General features: G+C 47.3%; 1 protein-coding gene across 1 annotated transcript in view; it reads left to right on the forward strand.

Moving 5' to 3' along the window:
* Window positions 1-2,017: 2,017 nt before the first annotated feature.
* The window catches only part of BRINP1 (BMP/retinoic acid inducible neural specific 1), a 191,719-nt gene continuing 171,053 nt past the window's right edge, over window positions 2,018-22,683 (forward strand). Inside the window, exon 1 of the mRNA XM_020881105.2 lies at window positions 2,018-2,428. The gene's annotated coding sequence lies outside the window, so the exon portion shown is untranslated. The remainder of the gene's footprint in view (window positions 2,429-22,683) is intronic.

Genomic DNA, 22,683 nt, shown 5'->3' on the forward strand with positions numbered 1-22,683 from the left:
ATCTTGTTTGATTAAGACAGAAAAGTTAAAAGGAATTAGTCGGTACCTTGGACTAGGTGTTTCAGACTGATTTCAGAACTGCATTCCCAGCAGGGCTGCTGTAGCCTAATATGACTTAAGGTGGGGTATTTGAGCTGGGAGATCGTGGAGTAGCAGAAAGTAAGTGAAGAAAAAAAGGAAGAAGGACAAGGCACCGGGGACGGGGTGGGGTGGGGTGGGGGAGGGGAGCGGAGAGGCAGAAGAGAACAGAAGCAGCAGCAAGCAGTAGGAGAAACAGGAGATAGCGACCTGGGGCTGCATGCTGACATGGACGGGAGAGGCAGTGTGTGTAGTGAGTGTATTTCTTTGTGGTCAGAATCAAAGACAGGACTGTTTCAGGAACCACGGCCCAGGATCTGAACCTGAGCCAAAAGCCGAGGGAAGGAGAGAACTGTCCAAGCAAAAACGGGAGAAGTTTCTACCAGGCGGAACCAGAAAATCCCTCCCTTGGTCAGTGGCTGGAGAGCTGTCCGTGGTGCTGACTGCCCGTCCTTCGGAGCAGAGAGAAGGAAGGAGGGACTTTGAACTGGCTACTGGTCACTCTGTCTCCTCCTTCTTTCCTCAGTCCTGCACTTCTCAGACACAGGCTCACTCTCTTTTCATCTCTTTCCCTTTCCACCTCGCCAATTAAATATTTTCTTCACAAGTTCTCAATTCCTCACTCAAGAATGTCCTTTCCATTTTGTTTCAAGACCCCTCTTCCTCTAATTAATGCACTAGCCTCTAGATCTTTTAGGTTTAGTCATCACATCTCTCTCTCATCACCCTTCGGATAATAATAACATTAGTAATAATAGCAACTGTAGTTAAAGGTAGCATGCTCTGAGCACCCAGTATGTGCCAGGGAGTATTCCAGATTTTCTTAGATATATTACCTCATTTAAATATTACACCAACCATGTTAGTAGGTAGTTACATTTTCCTGTTATACAGATGAGGAATTAAGACTTAAGAGGTAAGTGATTTGGCCAAGATCACATAGCTATAGGATTCTGACTTGGCTAGAGCCAGCGCTTTTACTGAATCTGGGTTCCTTTAAATTTCTCATCAATTTTTCGTTATTGTTCCTTGCCCCTTCATCTGGTACCTTCATCGATAACGACCCTTGCCTCGGCTTCTAGGGACTTTAGGAGCCCTCACTGCTGATTTGGTTTAAAATTTTAAAAAGGAAGCAAAGGAAGCAAGCATACAGAATATGCACTGTGGGAGAATTCAGATTGTGTTCTGGCCTTCCTTTCTCCTTTAGGAAGAGGCCCCCGGGTCAGCAGCCTCAGCCGGCGGCATCTCAGACTAAATGGGGAGTCTTTGGTTCTGTGTACCAATGCCTTAGCCCCCGTATCCTCGCCCCTTTCCTGTCTCTGGTGGTATCGAGAGAACTTTGCGTCTCCTCAGCGTCTCACTCCTACGTCCTGCCCACGTAGCGAAGCTCTCGCTTAATTCTGGGAGGTTACACGGGCTCGTGCCTACACATACAGAAAAACAAACAGTCTTAAGTACTCATAGAGAGGCACTAGATACAAACGGACCCGCACGGGCACCTCCCCAGACAAAACCACACTCGGATAGTTACGCACCGACACACAAGCACCCGCATACCCAGAAACACTCGGATACTCGCGACGCGCACAGCTCCAGACACGCCGAAGAGCATCGCGATGCGGGGGTCTGCGCATACACGCCACACACAGTCCCTCCGGGTGCTCAGACTCGGAGACGCGCCACCCCAGCCCCGGGCCCACGCGACTCTCCCGGGGGCTCTGGCCTCAGCCCACCCAGGCCGCCCCTCCCTCCCAGGAGGAGGCCTCCCTTCCTCCGTCCTCTCTCCTCTCCTCCTCCTCCGCCTAAAGATGCACAAAACACTTCGGAATAAACCCCGGCTCCTGGCTCCTCCCCGCCCGCCCCCCGGCAGCCGCTCCCCCATTCATTTTCGCCCGTCGCCGGGTAAGTCCCTCCCCCCGCGTAGCCCGGCCTCCGCGGCTCCCCGCCCGGAGACCGCGGCGCACTTGGACTTCCCTCTCCATTCGCCAGCCGCCTCGCTCCCGGGCCCCACGGCTGCGAACTGATCTGGCGCGGGGAGGGAGGGACGAGGCAAGCGCCGGCGAGCGAGCGGGCGAGAGAGGGAGAGTGCGAGCCAGCGCCGGGGCGCCGGCAGGCAGAGGCAATAGTGACCGCCTTCCGGAGCCGGGATTCATGCCTGTCCTCGGGACCAGAGAAGGGGTCTTGACGGCTGAGCATGAGCCAGGCTGCTAGGAGCCAGGTACCCCCACGCCTGCAGTCCCCGCGCCGTTCCCGGTATGCGAGCTGGACGCAGGGCTCTCCCAAGTTCCCTCCGAGCCGAATAAAAAGCGTCCGCCCGCAGCTCTCCGCCAAAGACGGACATTGACTCCAGGTAAGGCAGCGCCGGGCGCCGCGCCGGCAGCCCCGCTGCCCTTGGAGACCGCCCGGGACCGCATGCGGGGCGCCCCCGCCCGCCCGGCCCCTCCCCCTCCCCGCACCCTCGGCGCTTCCCTCGGCCGCCCCGCCGCCTGCAAGTCCTCGCAGGTTCCCAGGAGGGAGGGGTGTCTCCGTGTTCTGGGGCGCAGAGGGTTAAATGCGGGTCTCAGTAAGTGGCGTGTATGCTCCCAGCGCGCTCCCGACGTGTGTACCATGGTGAGAACTTGATATGGTGCTAGTGTGTGTTTGCGTGTGCGGCGTCGTTTGCGTTCGATGCGTGTGTCTGTGATGTGTGTATGTGTTTGTGTGTGTGTGTGTAGGGGAGGGGTGAAGAGAGGTCCTATAACCTACTTAAGGCACGATGTGTGTGTGCGTGTTTGTACGTGTGTGTTTGTGTGTGCGCGCTTGTCTTTTTTAAATTAGGTCCCCAGCGCACAGGGAATGGGATCCTTGTTTTAGGATCACGTAGCCATCGGGAAACCCACTGTGGACTCCCTCTGGGGATCTGGGCTTGGGATTTGGCGACGATTCTGGGGACTGGGATGGCACCTTCTTCAGCCCAGTATTGGTACCCTTGAAGGAAGATTTCTCCAAAGGATGGAGAACTGCTGCGCTTGGACTCATCGTTTAATATGAAAGGGAAGCGGCCAAACCCTGAGGCAATGAGACGCTGTCACTTTAAATCCCACACTGGGCAGATTCCAGGATTCTGGTGGGAATTTGGAGTCATTGGGTAGTGGGTGACGAAAGGAGGGAAGTCATCTGTGGACTCATCTGGGGCTTGGCGAGTCCGGGTAGAGTCAGCCCTGCCTCTGTGTTTGTAATCATAACAGCATTGCAACCCCTCCTGCTCCTGGGGCTCTGGGGAGGGTCTGGGCAAGTTTGCATGGATCCCCCTCAAGGGCCAGGAGAAAGGGCCCTCAGGGACTTGCTCATCCATCATAGCTGCACAGAATCGCAGAGGAAATCTCATTTGGGGGCAGCTCTGGGAAACATGGTAGGAGATGGATGGGGCACTTTCCTAAGACAGATCCCTCATTCCCGTCCCCATTCCAGGCTTGGTTAGTCCCAAGAGAATCTTGTCCTATATTGTGCCTCCTCATCGCTCCCCTGGGCTTAGGAGGGTACTGGGAGAAGGCAGAGAGGCAGCGAGTGTGTGTGTGTGTGTGTGTGTGTGTGTGTGTGCGCGCGCGCGCATCTGTGTGTGTCTGTGTTTCTGTACTGAGGGAGACCTACAATTTGGGAACTGGTCGTGGGTGGGGAACTCATGGTGGAATGTGGCGGCAATTGACTTAAAACTGCTGCTGATGTGCACCCCGCATCTCTTGCTCGGCTCCAACAAACTGCCAAGGGCACATGGGGTGGTGGGAAGAATCTCAGTAAGGAGGACAGTTTGGGTCCAGTCCCTCTTTCCTCCGCCTCCTAGGAGGCGGCCCTGCTGAGTCCCTTGGCCTCCCTGGCCAGGTCCTGCTAGGCTTGGACTCTAGGGCCAGCCATTGATTTAATTCCCGGATGCCTCTTAAAGGCTTGCCCTACTCAGCAAAAATGCTGAGTTTTACTGCTGTTAGCATGGCTTCCAGACTCCGGCAGCTGTTACTTTCCCAAGGTAAGAGGCAGCCGTTCTGCTGTTAGGCAGTGAGGCTCCGGAGGACAAGGGCTGAGGTGCTGGGCCTCTTGTCTGCGTCAGCAGGAAGGGGCCCCTGAATTGGCCTTCTAGGGGGAAACGTAGAAATATGCTTGTCTTAAATACTTACATGGATTTATTTCTCTTCCTGGGAGAGATAAAAGCAAAGGTGTTTGCAGGAACCTGCCCTGGCGGCTAGGGGGCGGTGCTACCTGCAGGCACTTGCAGACACACCATCCTCTGGTCGGAGGCTGATGTCTCAGGCGGAAGCCTTCACATGGCCACAGGGAATCTGCTTTGGGAAACTTAGGTCACAGCAGAGGTCCCTGGTTCACTTTGCCTGGGGTGTGTGAAGGCAAAGGAGGAGGCCCCATGTTAGGAACTGCTCTCATCTTATTTTTTTTTAATACGTAGACAGTCAAAGCTGGAAGGAAGATTAAAGAGCAGACAGCAGGAGCCTGTAGCCAGGGAGGACGTGAGAACTCCCCAGCCTTCTCTAGTGAGTTGGTGGGATGCCCAGGTCTAGAACCTGTAGTGCCTGACACCCAGATCCATGTCCTTTCCTCTCATATCGCTCTCCACCCCTACCCTGCCACCATGCTCCCATCCACGATAATCACTTGTCTTTCCTCATCAAACTTCTCCTTTCAGAGGTGCATTTCAGAGCTGCTCCATCTGGAAACATGACCTGGAGAGAAAAGGTCCAATGCTTTAATCACAGTCCCCACTAGACAGACAGACAGACAGACAGACAGACACACACACACACACGCAGAGAACATACATTCTTTCTCCAGTGCCTACAGAGAATCACAGACAGCTGGGGACCCATACTGACCATGCCCAGTAGACAGAAGCCAGCAGAGAATCTGGACTAGACCTGAGCTCTTCAGTAAGAAACGCTTTGCTTTCCAGAGAGCCGAGTGTCCACCCATCTAGTGATGCAAATGCTTCAGGCAAATTCATCTCTTTACATTAATGAGACTTACCTCTATACAGCCATGTGTATTGCCGTCACAGGAGCGTACACAAGCCTACACGCATACATGCGGTCTCCTGGACACGTGCAGATTCCGAAATCCTTTCTACTTGCTATATTTCCCAAAAGAGAATTGCAACCTCCGCACCAAATTCCTTTCCCCTATGTAAAAGCATCACCCACACGGAGACTGGGACTTATAGTCCCAGGGAAGAGGAAGTGTATAGTCCTATGAAAGATGTGCTCTTAAGGCAGAATCAGGCCCACGCAAAAGTGAGCTCCCAGACTCCTCGGTGCTCGGTTTCGGGGTGCAGGTGAGCATGGAGGGAGAAAACAGGGGTTTCAGGCCCATCTGCGGTAGAGCCTTTCCACGCAGGCTTTTCTAGGGTTGGATGGCACTTTAGCTCCCAGAAGGGGGAGCTGTGACTCCATTTCAACCAAGAAGAAACAAGCTCAGAGATTCCAAATCAGCTGTTGGGCCCCTGTTGAGTTTAGACAGCCCAGCTCAGGCTGCAGCAAATATATTTGAAATTGTACAGGCAGAGACCCTAGAAACACTCAACCCTGGTCAGTCCAAATAAGACATCTCCTTCTTAATGCTTTTAACTGGAAAGTCCTCTATTTCTCTGGAAAGATCTATGCCCAAGGGGCCTTCGGTTGTGGGAAGAGGCAGTTTCTGATTTGCATCCTCTAGCTTATCCCCTCCCAGTTCCTGGACCAGATCACCAGTAGCTATCACCTGAACAGGCCACCAGGGTTAGACACATCCTGTTCTTCTTCCCTCCTCACCTCCCCCCTGCTAAAATCTAAAGATTAGCCAATTGTCCACTAAACTCCAGGTAATCATACTGTAGACAAGATGGGGGTCATGTGAAGAGGACAGGTCTTCAAATGTCATTCTCCAAATATTTCCTCTCATTGTTCTCCATTCAACCCCCTTCTGCAAGGAATACCTCTGTCTTTCCTCCATCTCACAACATCAGCCTCACATTTTAAAAAATCATACCTGTGTTTTAACATGCATCAAATGACTCTTCCAGGAAGTCTTCCCCACATCTTATTTTGCAGTTAGTCTTTTTCCACCCCGTCCTTACATATAATTTTGTCCGGCGCTCTGTTTTAGCTTGTGTCTCTCCTTGCCCTGTTTCCTGGCTCTTTGGGCCTGCGTCGTGCTTGCCCTGCCCCCTTCAGTACGGTCAAAGGCCTCAGGAGCATCTTTTGTCCCAGGAACTGACCCAGGCTAGTTGCTCTAGAGGTGTTTGCTGTTACATTTGAAGCCCAGACTCATCAGTGGCTGTCATTTCTCTCCCTCTTTCTCTTTCTGATAATTTGTTTCATATTCATTCAAAGCAATGCAATAATGGCTTCAACATCACACAGCCTTTACCAACAATGTAGGAACGCCAGTAATGATACACAGACTGGTGAACTTCTGTCCTTGGAAATGAAGATTTGCCTGATGTGTCCCAGGGTCTTTAGGTTTGCTCTTATTTAATCTTCCTTCTCACCCAATGAGATAGATACGGCCCCTTTTTTACAGAAGAGGGAACTGAAAGGATGTTGAGGTCCCCTCACATAACCAACGGAGCTAGACTTTGAATCTAAGACCTCCTTGCTTCAGCATCTCTGCCATTCCCCGTGTACCGTCGTGGATGGCTAACAGGATTGGGTTGTTCAGTAGATGCTAGGAAGAGTTGGGGGCCTGTCATTAACTCTTTGAAACTGATGTCTCATGATGTATTCATCAAGGAATCTCAGTGTTTTAAGACTTCACTATAACCAAATCATTCTCATTATTCAAGAATCAAGAATCTGTTTTGTACTAACCCTAACACATGACCACTCAGCCTCATTTTTAGTGCTTTCAGCAATAGTGACTTCTTTGTCACACAAACCAGCCTATGTTGTCTAGGGAGGGCTTTGTTGAAATGTTTCCTCACCTTGACACTAGATCTCTCTTCTGTCCATGGGTCTCTAAAACCGTGCAACACAGTGTCATTCTCTTCCAGTCTTGTAGCCGCAAGTATTCTCTTTCGGACTGGATGGGCTTGTTTTCACAGCCCTTTCTCCTGGGACATTCCTTCAAGCCTCTCACCAAGCTGGATATTGTCCTAGACATTGTCTAGTTTATCTTACTTACAGGGTAAGCCAAAAAAAGGAGAGGTGAAATTGAGTGAGGATTAAAAGGACCGTTCATTCACATACTGATTTGACTAGTATTTATTGGCTACCTACTATTCTTCAAGCACTGCTGTAGGCCAGTGCTGCCACACAGAACTTTCTGTGACGCTGGATAGGCTTTCCACGCTGTCCAATATGGTGGCCCGTAACCACATGGGACTGCTGAGCACTTGAAGCATGGGTAGTGTAACTGATTAATGGGTTTTTAATCTTACTTGAGTTTTATTTGTTTTTAAAATCTAAGTAGTTGTATGTGGATAGTGGCTATTGTATTGAATAGTGCAGATCTAGACATGGGAACTGTAGCATCAACATGGAGCTGATGATCTAGCGGGGAGAGATTGCTAAAAAGGAGTAAATACATAGGCAAGCAAAGTAATTTCATATAATAGTAAATATCATGCAAATAAAAATTGGGGCTAATAGGCTAGAAAAAAATGTAGGTCCCAGAACTTTAGATCGGGTCATCAGGAAAAGAACCTCTTGAGAGGGTGATATTAGAACTGAGATTTCAATGGGAAGGAACCAACCATGTGATTACGTGGGGAAATTCTGTCGAAGGCAGAGAACAGTGATGGGGTCACTAGGCGGGGTCAGCCTCAGGAAATCTAAGGGATGGTGGGACTGAAGCTTTTGCCTGAGAAAGAGAGCATCATAAGTTGAGAATAAGATAGGGAGGGGCCAGATCACAAAGGCCTCGCACAGGGTGAGGGGTGAGAACTGTAGACGTCTCCCCTTTGAAATCTCCCTGCCTAGGAAGGAAGTAGTCCGTGGACTGCGCTGAGGAGAGTTTGGAGATTGACAGAAGCTCATCCTTACGTATTCTCTCTGGGTTTTCATCGTGTCCATTTTTAATCAGTCATTTCAGTGAATGCTTCTAATCTTAATTCGTAGTCCTGCTCTGAGCGCTGTGCCCTCTGGAAATGCCCAAATCTAAAGGGAAGGGGGGAGGACCTGGAGGGGGGAAAAACGACCAGAAAAGGAGGCGGGGAGATGAATACGTGGGGAGAAGGTAATGGAAATGAAGTCTGATGAAAAAGGACGAAAGCTGGAATCAGTTAGGATCAGCAAATATTTATTGCAACTCTTGTCTGGGAAAGGCCTTGAACAAAATGGCTTAGGGGGTATGGTGATGAATCCTGCCAGAATTAGAGGAGATCTGCAAATCCATAAAAAATTGTCTTTCATGGGGGACGGATCATTGTCATTTCAGAAGTTCTGGGAGACTTTGCGGAAAGGGAAGATTCAAGGAAGACACAGAGGTGGTGATGGTGGGAGGAAGGAGGCTGTGACTATGAGGTGGTCAGAGATCAGAGACAGTGTCTTTTCGTTTCATGTCTTCATTAACTCCAAGTCTCATGTACTAAGGCCACAGGGACTCAGGGTACCTGGTTCTAGTCCTAGCTCCTACCACCATGTATCTGGACTCCCTTAAGAACGTAGCTGCCCTTCTCTGACCTTGCCTCCTGCAAACTGAGAAGGACCATACAGTGGCCTGCTTCACAGAAGGGGTTTGCTCAGCTCTATGGAAATGGTGCCTGACGAAATTCTTGCGAAAGCGGAGAGAGAGGCCCACACATGATAGTCACGCTTCCTCATAAGGTACAGATGTCTTCTCAAAAGCAAATCCAAAGAAGTCATGACTCAGGGCGCAGATTGTGACTCAACCTAGTGCTGCTGGGTGGAATAGATCTGCCTTTCTTGTAACGCTTAATATCGGAGCGATTAAGTGGTAGCGTGGAACCCGCCGTCCTCCTGGAGCATGGAAGCCTAGAAAGGCTGCCGAGAGATCCACAGACAGTCCTTGCTACTGAGGGGGCAGAGAAGACAATTAGGAAGATAATGAGGCTGAGGAAAAGTGAAATTAATTTCTTTTTTGCACGTGAGGGTGAAGGGGATCTTTATTTCTCAAAGGAACTATCTTTTAGAGATTGCAGGTGGCCTTAAGGAGAACACACCGAAAAAGACAGGGTGTGAGAGAGTTAAGGGTGGTAAATGACCAGGCCTGTCTGTGGTACACAGGCGGACACCCATAGGAAAGAAAGCCTGTGGTGGACACAAAAGACATCATTCTGAACAAATCTTGTTCTCAGTTTGTGGAGATTTTCTCACGGGGTGCAGAGCTATATACAGTAATGTCAGGGCCATCTTGGGAACAGCTAAGAGACTGTATGCCCCCCAAGGGTGAGGAGGTAGATGCATAAGGCAGTTAACAAAAGCAAGATGCAATAGTTTTTGTGCAAATTGCAAAGGTCAGAGCAGCAGGGCTCCCAGTAAGTGGCCCATCTGAACAGCTGTAAGCCTTTGTAAGGGTTAACCCAATACTGGCCCAGAGGGGTTTCTGAGATATAATTTATCTAGCCTTTCAGAGGTCCTGCGAATGAACCAGTGCGAACCTCTCTGAGAAATAATAGATCCAGGGGGTACTGTGGAGTCGCCGAGTTACAGACTACAAGCTGATTCAGACGGAGGGAGGGCAGACGTTTAGGACACGCTTGCTCTTTAGAGAGCTCCCGGTTCCAAGTGGTCAGTTCTTACGCATGTGAATTTCTCGTGGGCCGTGGGATCCCTCACAATTCCGGAAACCCCAAGATCAGTCTGGAAGAGCGTCTGAGCACTGTGACAGAGACTCTACCTTAAGTAAGTACGTTGGGTTTGCACAGTGGTTGATAAGCTGAACTTCTCACAGAATTTTGCGGGTTCTTAATTTACAGGCACATCGTAGGGGTAGGACCCACACAAAGCCTTAGCTGGCACTATAAAAACATCTACACAAAACATAGGAACCGTTAAAAAAAAAAGAAAGAAAATCAGCACTTCAGTGTGTTTGGGAATTCAGAGAAAGATGGAAATGTACGTTACCCGGCAGGGGCTGGTAATACGGTTTTTCTGTTAGGGACAAATTTTGGAAGCATGACTCTTTGAGATGACAGTGGACTTCATCATATGCCATTGCCAGGAATAGATGAGGCTAGGTGGGGAGGGTGGGCTGAGAGGGGTCATCAAGAATTTTATCCTGAATGCATATCAGCAGGACAGCATCATTCAGAGTCAATTGAAGCCTTACAAATGATCCCCAAAGAAAATATTTCTAGATCAGCCGCGATTTTACCTCCTGTCATTCCTGACAATGGGAATTACACATTTAGGCCGAGCATAGAATGGAACTTGAGGAGATCTGGAAGGGTCTTCACCCACAATATTTAGAGATGGCTGAAATATCACAATCAGAAAGCCAGTTTTGGAGTGGAAGAGTGTGTGTGCCAGGCATGTCACCAGTGCTTTGTGCTGGAATGGGCACTTGATGTAGACATCCTGTTGCATGTTCTCAACAAGCTCGTGCATAAGCAGTATCACCATACCCCCATTCAGTGCTCCGTGCAGTGATACCGCTCAGTCAAGGCCACACACGGAGCCAATCATGTTGAGGACTTGTACTATTTCTGTCCTACTTGAAAGTGCAGTGGTTGAAAGCTTGGTCATCAGACTCTGTGCCATCTCTGCAACTGGATATGTCTGTGGCCTTGGCCAGATTACCTGATGTTCTATGCCAGTCCACCCATCTGTCAAATGAGGATAGCAGTAGTCACTCTTCATAGCAACACTGTGGGGTTTTGATGAGTTTATACGATAGGTGCTTTGAACAATGCCTGATAGACTATCACCATTATATAAAGGTCTACTATTATGACTGTTTTTTTAAATTATTACTACTATACCCTGTTGCGCTAGGTGAGATATTACCCATGCCCCAGGTTTGTTCCCCAACTGGAAATGTTCTGTAGGAAAGAGATCATCCCTAGGTTCGAGGCACGACCTTGCAAACGAGCTCTCTCAATCATCTTTGCCAACCCTGTCCCTTAATGTGGCAATGTCATACCAGCAGTTAGGGGAGAGATTAAGAGAGTGGGAAAAGGCCAAAGATTCAAAGTGGTTGAGGCAGATTTTTAAATTCTTTCTGTCACCATGGGTCCGAAACCAGATATGTTAAGAGCTGTACAATCATCAAAAAGTCATCAGGGCTTTTCAGCCTCAGGGCTGAAAAGTCATCTTCAGTATGGTCTGGGTCAACTTTCTCATTTTTTTTTACATATACATTTTTTCCTCTTTAGGATCAAACTCTATCTGAGGTGGTTGTGGTACCCTCGTCCCCTGCAGCCTGTGTCATTGTACCTTTTGATTTGATGTTCTCATCTTTCACTTCAGTAAGGTCTGGGTATTCAGCAGATGTCTGTGGGCAGGCGGCTGATTGACAGCAGGCTGCATGCGCTCCTGTGAACCGTGTTTATCCTTCTCCTCCTCACAACGACTCTTCTCTGCATGGTCTTTATCATGTATCTTGCCATGTTTCATCTTATTCAGGCTTCACAGTCACTTTCTGAAGTTGGAATTATTCTCCCCATTTTCCAGATGAGGACCTCATGGCTCAGAGGTGAAAAGATTTGCCCCAAGATATACAGTTAGTGATAGCATCACATCTCAAACCCACATTGAGCACCAAACATAACGTCCTTCCATTGAACCACCCTCCCTTCTCACACCCCCTGAGGCATGGTCCCGGCCTTAGCAGCTTGATGGCTTCCCCAAATCAAGGTGGATTCTTGCCGTTTGGTCTCTATTGTTTTAGTCCAGTACTGTTGCGAAAGTTTAAGCCTTCCGTCACATCAGCTCTACCCTTAATCCTGGTCTTGTATATGCCCAAATGAGAAAGGCATCTATCTTAGGTGTTCCAGGAGATGTTACAAATGGTGCCACTGGAGGGATGCTTCTTAAATCTCCTTAATAACCTGCATTTTGCTTTCTCTCCTTCTTTATCTGTCAGCATCATGAATATCTTCCACTCTTCCAGTGCTTTCTGGCTGCCAACTTCATAGCCGCTTAAAATAGTAATTTAACTTCACAATGCCTCAGCAGGAAACCTCAGCTTAGCATGTTTATTTGGATCCTTCAGGTGCAGAAGTTCCTGTGTTGTTGAGACTAGGACCAGTGGTCATAGAATAAGCTCCTTTCTCATTCTGAGCTCCAGCCAAGAACCACAATCTTACTTTTCTTGAGAATAGAATTGCCAAAGCCACTTCTGGTAACAGTAGCAGGTTTAAAAGTAGCTCAGGAAATAGGAGGGTGGAGGTGGCATGAATTGTGATAGACAGATGTTGCAAGAGAAGAGCAATAGTTAAATAGAATATATATTATGTAATATATATATAGACAGAGAGAGAGAGAATATGTATGTATGTGTATTCTCTCTGTATATACAGATAGATATCTAAATACAATCTCTCTCTTTACACACACACACATGCATACATGTGAGTGTATAAAGGAGTATTGTATGTAGTTGAGAACAGGTAGAAAGGAGAAAAATGATAAATATAGAAGGAAATGTCCAAGGCAAAGCTCTCTGTTAATGAAACGTGAGCCCAGATGTCGTCATAAGCTCATCTGTTGTCAGAATTTGATCGGGGAAAGGGTCGTCCAGTTGAAAATAGGATGGGGAGAATGGGCTGGGGAGAAAGGCGGGGTGGAACAAGTTGGGAGATTGGGGTTGACATACATGTACTGTTGATCCCGGGTATAAACAGATGACTAATGAGAACCTACTGGGTCGCTCAGTTGATCCAGGGTGTGAACAGATGACTAATGAGAACCTACTGGGTCGCTCAGTTGATCCCGGGTGTGAAACAGATGACTAATGAGAACCTACTGGGTCGCTCAGTTGATCCCGGGTGTGAAACAGATGACTAATGAGAACCTACGGGTCGCTCAGTTGATCCCGGGTGTGAACAGATGACTAATGAGAACCTACGGGGTCGCTCAGTTGATCCCGGGTGTGAACAGATGACTAATGAGAACCTACGGGGTCGCTCAGTTGATCCCGGGTGTGAACAGATGACTAATGAGAACCTACGGGGTCGCTCAGTTGATCCCGGGTGTGAACAGATGACTAACGAGAACCTACGGGGCCGCTCAGTTGATCCCGGGTGTGAACAGATGACTAATGAGAACCTGCTGGGTCGCTCAGTTGATCCCGGGTGTAAACAGATGACTAATGAGAACCTGCTGGGTCGCTCAGTTGATCCCGGGTGTGAACAGATGACTAATGAGAACCTACGGGTCGCTCAGTTGATCCCGGGTGTGAAACAGATGACTAATGAGAACCTACGGGGTCGCTCAGTTGATCCCGGGTGTGAACAGATGACTAATGAGAACCTACGGGGTCGCTCAGTTGATCCCGGGTGTGAACAGATGACTAACGAGAACCTACGGGGCCGCTCAGTTGATCCCGGGTGTGAACAGATGACTAATGAGAACCTGCTGGGTCGCTCAGTTGATCCCGGGTGTGAACAGATGACTAATGAGAACCTGCTGGGTCGCTCAGTTGATCCCGGGTGTAAACAGATGACTAATGAGAACCTGCTGGGTCGCTCAGTTGATCCCGGGTGTGAACAGATGACTAATGAGAACCTACGGGTCGCTCAGTTGATCCCGGGTGTGAAACAGATGACTAATGAGAACCTACGGGGTCGCTCAGTTGATCCCGGGTGTGAACAGATGACTAATGAGAACCTACGGGGTCGCTCAGTTGATCCCGGGTGTGAACAGATGACTAACGAGAACCTACGGGGCCGCTCAGTTGATCCCGGGTGTGAACAGATGACTAATGAGAACCTGCTGGGTCGCTCAGTTGATCCCGGGTGTAAACAGATGACTAATGAGAACCTGCTGGGTCGCTCAGTTGATCCTGGGTGTGAAACAGATGACTAATGAGAACCTACTGGGCCGCTCAGTTGATCCCGGGTGTGAACAGATGACTAATGAGAACCTACGGGGTCGCTCAGTTGATCCCGGGTGTGAACAGATGACTAACGAGAACCTACGGGGCCGCTCAGTTGATCCCGGGTGTGAACAGATGACTAATGAGAACCTGCTGGGTCGCTCAGTTGATCCCGGGTGTAAACAGATGACTAATGAGAACCTGCTGGGTCGCTCAGTTGATCCCGGGTGTGAACAGATGACTAATGAGAACCTACGGGTCGCTCAGTTGATCCCGGGTGTGAACAGATGACTAACGAGAACCTACTGGGTCGCTCAGTTGATCCCGGGTGTGAAACAGATGACTAATGAGAACCTACTGGGTCGCTCAGTTGATCCCGGGTGTGAACAGATGACTAATGAGAACCTACTGGGTCGCTCAGTTGATCCCGGGTGTGAACAGATGACTAACGAGAACCTACGGGGCCGCTCAGTTGATCCCGGGTGTGAACAGATGACTAATGAGAACCTGCTGGGTCGCTCAGTTGATCCCGGGTGTAAACAGATGACTAATGAGAACCTGCTGGGTCGCTCAGTTGATCCTGGGTGTGAAACAGATGACTAATGAGAACCTACTGGGCCGCTCAGTTGATCCCGGGTGTGAACAGATGACTAATGAGAACCTACTGGGTCGCTCAGTTGATCCTGGGTGTGAACAGATGACTAATGAGAACCTACTGGGCCACTCAGTTGATCCCGGGTATAAACAGATGACTAATGAGAACCTACGGGGCCGCTCGGGGAGCCCTGCTTCGTGCTCCATGGTGACCAAAATTGGAAGGGAATCCAAAACGGAGGGGATCTATGTGTACAGAGAGCTGATTCATTTTGCTTACAGTAGAAACCCGTACAGCAGTGCAAAGCAACTATACTCCAATAAAAATTAATTAAAAAGTGGGAAAAAAAGCAGTGATAAAAATGAGATGAGGCTGGTCCATAAACCTACATGAAAACAAAATATTCGGATTCCCTGGTAATCAAATAAATGAACGTAGCAATGTGATGCCACACAACATCCTCAAAATGTGTTTTTTTTTTTTTTAATGCCAGCATCCAGTCTTGGCAAGAATGAAGGGAAAAAGACACTCTCCTGGGGCACTGGCAGAAATCTTTATTGAATACAACCTTTTATGAAATGCGACTTTCATTCTTTCATTTAAGAAACAAACAGGCATTGTTTATCGAGCACTTGTTCTGTGTAAGACATTGTTCTAGGAGCTGTAAATGCAGCAGTGAGCAAAATCGACTAAGCCCCTAGCTTCTTGGACCTGACATTCTCATGAAGGAAAAGAGAAATAAATAAACAAGCAAATGTGTCAGGTGGAGAGGAGCATCATGGAGGTGGAGGGCAGTGTGATGGGAAAGGGCGGGCTGGTTTGGTAGGTGGGCAGTGGCGGTCCTCAGTGAGATGTTGGGATGGGGCAGAGGTCTGTAGAAAGTCAGGGGAGAGGCCTTCAGACATCTGGGAAGAGCGTCCCAGCAAGAATCAAGTCCCTGAGGTCAGATTGTGTTCGGGGAACAGTGAGGAGACCAGTGTGGGGCTGCAATGAGGTGACCAGGAGGAAGGAGGCAGGTAGGGGGGGTGCCTTAGGGCAGCGGCAGATCTCTCTTTCCATCTCTACCACCATCATTGTCTCTGTCCCTGTTTCTTTAAAAAAAAGATGTAAATCCTTCCATTTTAAGAAATTTCCCATTCTAAGGAGGAAGTAATTATTTGTGTGAAAAATAGGAACTCTATTAGAGCATTTGGGAAAAGAAACAGCAAAACAAAGCATATCGTGGACCATCTAGAGTCATTCAGAATGCTGGCAGAGAAGCACACTGATATGTTAGAAGGTGGAGTAAAAAGAGGGAACCTGTGAAACGGGGCCAGCAATGGTACCTCCCTGATGTTTGGCTGTGAGAATGAATGTCACGTGCATAAAGCACTTAGCAACGTTAAGTGCTGGATCAATGGCACTCATGATGACTTTTATTGATATGGATATATTTTTTGGTAACCTAAGTTAAAAAAAAAGCATAAGGTACAGAATATTGTGTATAGCATGCAATTTTAAAAAAGATCCCTAATATTTGAGTGATTATCTTGGGTGATAGGCTATGAGTGAATTTAAGACTCCCCTTTATACTTACCTGTAGTGCCTAATATTTCTTTAATGAATGTATGTTACTTGGATAATGAATGTTTTAATAGTAGGATGTGGTGGATCAGTGAACAGTTCTTGCTAGAAAAAAGACCCAAGGCAGAGACATGTGCTTTAATGCAGAGTTTGCTAAATTTCTAAGTCATTTGTCCTAAATCAAATTTAAATGGACTCAGTCTTTTTCTTTCTTGACCTTGGCCTGACAATTATAGTTATAAAAACCAAATATTTGGTAAGTAACTTATGCAATCCAGTATACACTAAGGTAGCTATCATGCCCTTGAAAACAAACTGCACCACCTTTGAATAATCCGGAATCATTTCACACACTGATAGTACTTTATGTACTTGGGAAAGCACGGGTGGGAGTCAGCTTTGACACTTAAGAGAGAGTCGCTTTTAATGTTGCGTAAATCACATCTCTTCTCTAGATCTCAGTTTCCTCTCATAAAATGACGGCTTGAGATTCAGTGGAGTCTTAGGAAGGCCTCAGAGGTGCACCAGGGGAGTAGGAAGATTGAGCAGGTGACCCTTCTTCAGAGTCCATCCTCACCTTGCCATCCACCTAGAGAGATCTACTGTATCTGCTTGGCTTTATTACTCTTGTTTAAGAGTTGAGTAAAGGGTTCCAAGGCTTTAAAAGAATGACCTGAAATCATTGGTTTAAACATTAAGCAGTCTCTAAAGGGGATTTAAAAATGATAGATTTTGTCCTCAATTAAGTCATTGTCTTGAGGTCTTTTGGAGGATACGTATGGCTCTGACATATCCCCAAAGGCTAAGTGGGAAGAGAAGGTGTATAGAAGACTGTGTCTTTTCCACCTTTGTAACCCCAATATAATTGCTATCAAAGATCGAATGAATTCACAGAGGTTCATATGAGCTATATTCAAGGCAGCCTCTTCTGGCAATGAAATACTCCACAGGAAGCCTGAGGACTGAAAGCGTGCCCGTCCAAGTAGCCCAGGAAAGGGTGGTCGTTGTTGTTTAGTCACCTAGCCGTGTACCACTTTTCTGACCCCGTGGACTGCAGCATGCCAAGCTTCCCTGTCCTTCACCAGCTCCTGGAGTTTGCTCAAACTCGTGTCCATTGAGTCATCCAACCGTCTCATCCTCTGTTGCCCCCTTCTCCTCCTGCCCTCAGGCTTGGGACAGGCAGTGGCGTTGGAGGGAAGGAGCTGACTTCATAGAAATGGAAAGGGGGCATTCCACATAGAGGAAGCCGTTGGCACAAAAGCACGGCCCCAAGCCTGTGTCCATGTTTCATCACAGAACCATAGAATGTTAGAACTGAGCTAGGAGGGACCTTAGGATCCATCACCCCTGACCCTCCTCCTTTCTCTGAGATAAAACAGTGAAGGCTCTGACGGGGGAATGGCATGGCAGAGGCCTCGATCTTTATTAGTAAGGTTGTTAAACCTAAAACCCCCAACTCTTGACTCCCAGACCACAGTTATTCTACCAACAGAACATTTTCATTTTCCATGGTGCGCATGCTGTTCTGTAACTCTGAGGAAATGTCTTTGTGTGGTCAGGTGAATTTGGGAATTACTTCAATGATTTACCCTCTTCTTGGAAATAAAATTATGTATAAGCACACGCATAGCTCTGACAAAGACCCGTTGTAGAGATTTTTATTTATTTTTATTTAGTTCTTAATGTTCTATATGGGGCTTCCCTGGTGGATCAAATGGTAAAGAACCTGCCTCAAAGGCAGGAGATCCAAGTTCCATCCCTGGGTCGGAAAGTTCCCCTGGGGAAGGCAATGGCAGCCCACTCCCAGTATTCTTGTCTGGAGAATCCCATGGACAGAGGAGCCTGGCAGGCTATAGTCCATGGGATTGCAAAGAGTTGGACACAACTGAGTGACTAACAATTAATTTTCTATGTAGCTTACTTTGGGAAACTCTACACGAGGCAAATCTGTCTCCCATAAAAAATAAGAATATTGTGAGTATGGAAAATTTTTATATAAGCAATTCTGATGATCCATATTATTTCAGACATGATTATCATATTAAGAAAATTATCAAAGATGAGGCAGAAGGGAAGTTACCCAGATTTGATATAAATTTCACCTTTGTTCCCCTCTCTTCCTTCTGCTTTGCCATTCTGCTTCGCCACTGTTTTTCTTTGCTTCCTTATGCCCCTCCTCTATCCCTCTTTCAGTTTATTCCGGCTTCCCCTTACTTTTCTTTGGGAGTTACTGTATTCCACAGTCTTGACAGTCTCCAATGGATAGGACGTTTCTCTGATCTGAAGCTCTGCTGGTCTGATAATGAGACAGATGTGCATCCTGAGGTCATACAGAGAAGCTGGTTCTGAAATTGGAGCATCACAGCATGCTAGGGAGAAGAGAGGGGATCTGTCTGCGTGAGCCACGAAGGATAGCTGGATGGAGGAAGGGCCTTGCTAGAGAGCAGGAGATGGAACAGGGCATCCTGCCTGGAGAATGGGCTCAGAGGCGAAGCTAGAGACAGAATCTAGGGATGGAACATATGCAACCTTAGAACTTCTATCCAGTAACCTATGTTTAGAACATTGTTGGTAACTCTTAAAAAGAGAATGGGCTTGATCAGATCAGCGGTTGAGAAAGGCAGAGAGGGGAGTAGGGGAAGGGGAGAGGGGAGTCTGGTGGCCGTGTAGTAGGTCATCAGAATTGTTCGAATGACCAATAGAAGATCTCCTTCTTGGCTTAGGGAAGTGGCAAGGGAATGGAAGGATTGGAGAAACAGTGATGGTGGGACACGGGAAAGGGAGGAGTTAAGGATGACTTCCTCCAAGGTTGTGCCAGACCTAGGCCTGCTCTCTCTAAATAGTGCTTCCAGAAACAGCAGGGTCTCAATTATCTCACCGTGGGCTGTGAAATTCTAAAAAAAATAGTTCTCAAAACAAAATTAAGTTTAATTTGCTTTAATTGAAAAATAAACACATGGCATGTACAGCACTCTTTGGAGGAAGAGGGAAAGCTAGAAAATGAAATGAGCAGTTGGTTGTGGTAGACCCTTAATTATTAGAAATTCTGAAATGAGAATTGGTATTGGTTGAGGACATTAATTAGAGTTAAATTCAGAAATGGGACTTGTAGGCCTTCTCTGTAGGCATCGGTTTTCTTAAATCTCTCAAGCAGCTGTTTTCATTATTATGAAGAACAGTATAATGGAGTAGAATCTGTGAAAATACTGAATCACTATGCCATATACCTAAAATTAATACAATATTGTAAATCAATTATGCTTCAATTTAAAAAAAATGAACATTATAAGGCAGTTGTGGAATAAAGGAGTACAAAATATGGGAACTGGGGCCTCCTTGGTTGCTCAGCAGTAAAGAATCTGCCTGCAAGGTGAGAGGCGCAGGTTTGATCCCTGGATCAGGAAAACCCCCTGGGGAAGGAACGGGTAACGCAGCCTTACTCTTGCCTGGGAAATCCCATGGAGAGAGGAACCTGGTGGGCTACAGTCCACGGGGTCACGAAAAAGTCGGACCCGACTGGGGGACTGAACAACGGCAACAGCAATACACGGAGTCAGACGATTAGGGCTTGATCCTTTCTCTGTCATGTTAGGTGTGTGAACTTCGGTGAGCCCTTTCATTTCTTAGCCTTGGGCTCCTCATCTGTGAAATGAGGATCCTAATCCCTACATTATTGGATTCCTCTGAGGATTATATAATTAATATACTTGAAAGTTCTAACATACTGTGAAGGAAGGATGAAGGAGGGGGAAGATGAAAGAGGAAAAGGAAGAAAAGGTGAAGGACGGTGGAAAGGAGACGGAGGAGGAACCCTGCAGTGAGTCCTGTGGAGTCACTCACTCAGGCGGGATTTATTGAGCGCCTGCCCTGCTTCACTGCTGGGGGCTAGAACTGGCTGAGCCTCGCCTCCTGGCACCTCTGACGATCAGGATTCTCAACCTCCAGGCTGTCGCATGGAGTCAGGGAGGAAGGCTGGGTGAAGGGGGGTGTTTGGAAGGCCTCGAGTTGTGTTTTTAGGAGCCTGTATCTCAGCTGGACCATCCTCTCTCTTCAAAACCACTCTGCCTTCCCCTACCAAGTCCAGATACCATGGCTCTGATGTAGATTCCATGTGTCACATGGGGACACAGTCTGACAGTCACTTTCACATCAAGGTGGTGGCAGCTTGGGATTTTTAAGCTTTAAGTGTCTCATTCTAATGATACCAGCTTGTTAGAATCATAGTTGTAGAATCTTAGGATAATAAAAACTGAGAGTCAGAATCTCGTGGACTCGTAGAAAGTAATACGTATGGAATATAAAGATCAACTCTTAGTACCACTGAATCTTAAAAATCATAGACTCATGAAATTAGAGTCTTGTGGAAGAGAATGGCATTTTGTGGTTATCTGGTCCACCCTCCTTCCTAGTTCCTGGAAAATACTAATATAGCATTGGAACGACAAACATTCTTAAAAATCTTTGTACAGGTTAAAGGTATCCATGAAAGAAATACAATGCTTAATAACACTGCTGGTGATGTACTGGCCAAGGGCCACTGCCGGTGGGGACAGGTGGAATTTCTGAACATCACGAAAGTCCTTGATGGGGGAGTAGGGAGGGCTGTCGTTGACTTTACTATACCCGAGACAAACACTTAAGTAATAGAAAGCTTGAAACAAAATATAAGTCAGGGATTTTGCTCACTGACCATCCCTGCTGTGATTATTCATGTTGTCATTTTAGAAAATAGTCCCCTGAGCATTCGCCTTCTTAGGACTGTAAGCTCTGGGAGGGCGGGAGTGCTATATGGTTCTATGTGACTTCTCCACGGCTTCTAGGAAAGTGCTCCACATAGATGGACCCTTGAGGCCTCCTGTCTTATTATCTTTGCTCTCCATGGCTTCCTCTTGTTTACAGAAGGTCAGCTAGTGCTGATCTCTGTCCCTTGCTTATGTTTCCTCTGAAGTGCTGGCTTGCACAGCCAGGACTTTTCTTTAAAAAATAAAATAAAAAAACCCTGGTGTCCATTTTGTGTGGGGCAGTTGTTTCCTCCACATTCTCTCACAGGTACAGAAAGAACCAGGACTAAGAATGTGTGAGCTGTTTGCTTTATACAAGGAAAGCTCTGTGTGTGTGTGTGTGTGTGTGTGTGTGTATGCACCGTGTGTGGACATGCGCTGCTCACATAAAATGTGAGTTTGATTGCTTGCACGAGCATGTACAATTGTATCTAAACATGCTCCTGGATTCCTGTGTGCATTCCGACGTGGGTAAACTTGTGTGACATGAATGTGCTTCTGAGTAGGTGAGATGTGTGAATGATGACGTGGCTCTCGACATCTGTTTGGTGAGCATCTACTCTGTATCTGATATTGAAGAAAGTGCCTCCATAGATGCAAGTCTGTTGCATTTACAACTATGAAATAAGTATTAGAGTTTCCATTTTGAAGATATGTCAACTAAGGCTTTTAGGACTGAAGTGATCAGGGCTGGGATTTGGAATGGAGTCTCTATATGAAAGACGTGTTTATATGTTTTTGTGTTTGAGTGTGTTGATGTGTGAATAGGGGAGTGTGTGTGTGTGTGTGTGTGTGTGTGTGTGTGTACCTACAAGTTTGTTCATGGGTATATGGGTACATTTATATTTCTCTTTTTAACGTGCATTTTTTAATACCTGTGGATGCCTCTCTCTATATATATGTGTGTGTATGCGTGTGTGTATGTATGTGAATATATATGTAGTAAATATGTATACACTGGCTGAAACAGTAATCATCCAACAGAGCAAATCTGTGTCTTTGGTTTTGGGGGTCAAGAGAATGTGGAGAAGCACATCCATGAGGCAGAGGGTGGAAGCTTAGTGTAATTCATCCACAGTGCTGACATGACCATGTGCTTTGCAAGGATTGTTCACTACAAGTTATTAACCTCAGAGATTTTTTTTTTTTCAAAATAGGTATATTCAGGACCAGTCTAGACCCACTGGATCTGATCCTCCTTGGTAGTGCTCTGATTTGAATGTACTATAAAGTCCCCTCAGAAGTTCTGAAGAGCATCCTTAACTAACAGCCTCTGCCCTCTGGCAGCCTTCCTCCAACAGAGGCTCCCAAAGACTGGTGTGTGTCCGCATCTTTGCAGATATTGGCTGATAGGCAGGATCCCAGTCTCCACAGTCCTGGAGCCTCCCTCAGAAGTTCATGGTCTGGACACAAGATGCTTTTGAAAAGCATCAGACGTGTCCATTTCAGGCAACCCCAAGACTACAGTGAGTGAAACATTAAGGGAGGCTTTAAAGATAGAAGACGAGGGAAGCAAAGAAAGCAGATATCCGAGGGCATCCACGATACGGACACTGAAGAAGGGGAAGGAGATAAAGAATTGGGAGGAAGGATGCAGAAGGGCATCAGGATGGTCTTGTGTGGTCCCTCTGGAAGGTGCAGGAGCAGTGAAAACCCACAGGGATTATTTCCTCTGTGTTCCACTAGTGCTATTTCAGCAGGAACCCTCTGAGT

The sequence above is a fragment of the Odocoileus virginianus genome, chromosome 31 (genome assembly GCF_023699985.2).
Source record: "Odocoileus virginianus isolate 20LAN1187 ecotype Illinois chromosome 31, Ovbor_1.2, whole genome shotgun sequence".
Lineage (NCBI taxonomy): Eukaryota > Metazoa > Chordata > Mammalia > Artiodactyla > Cervidae > Odocoileus > Odocoileus virginianus.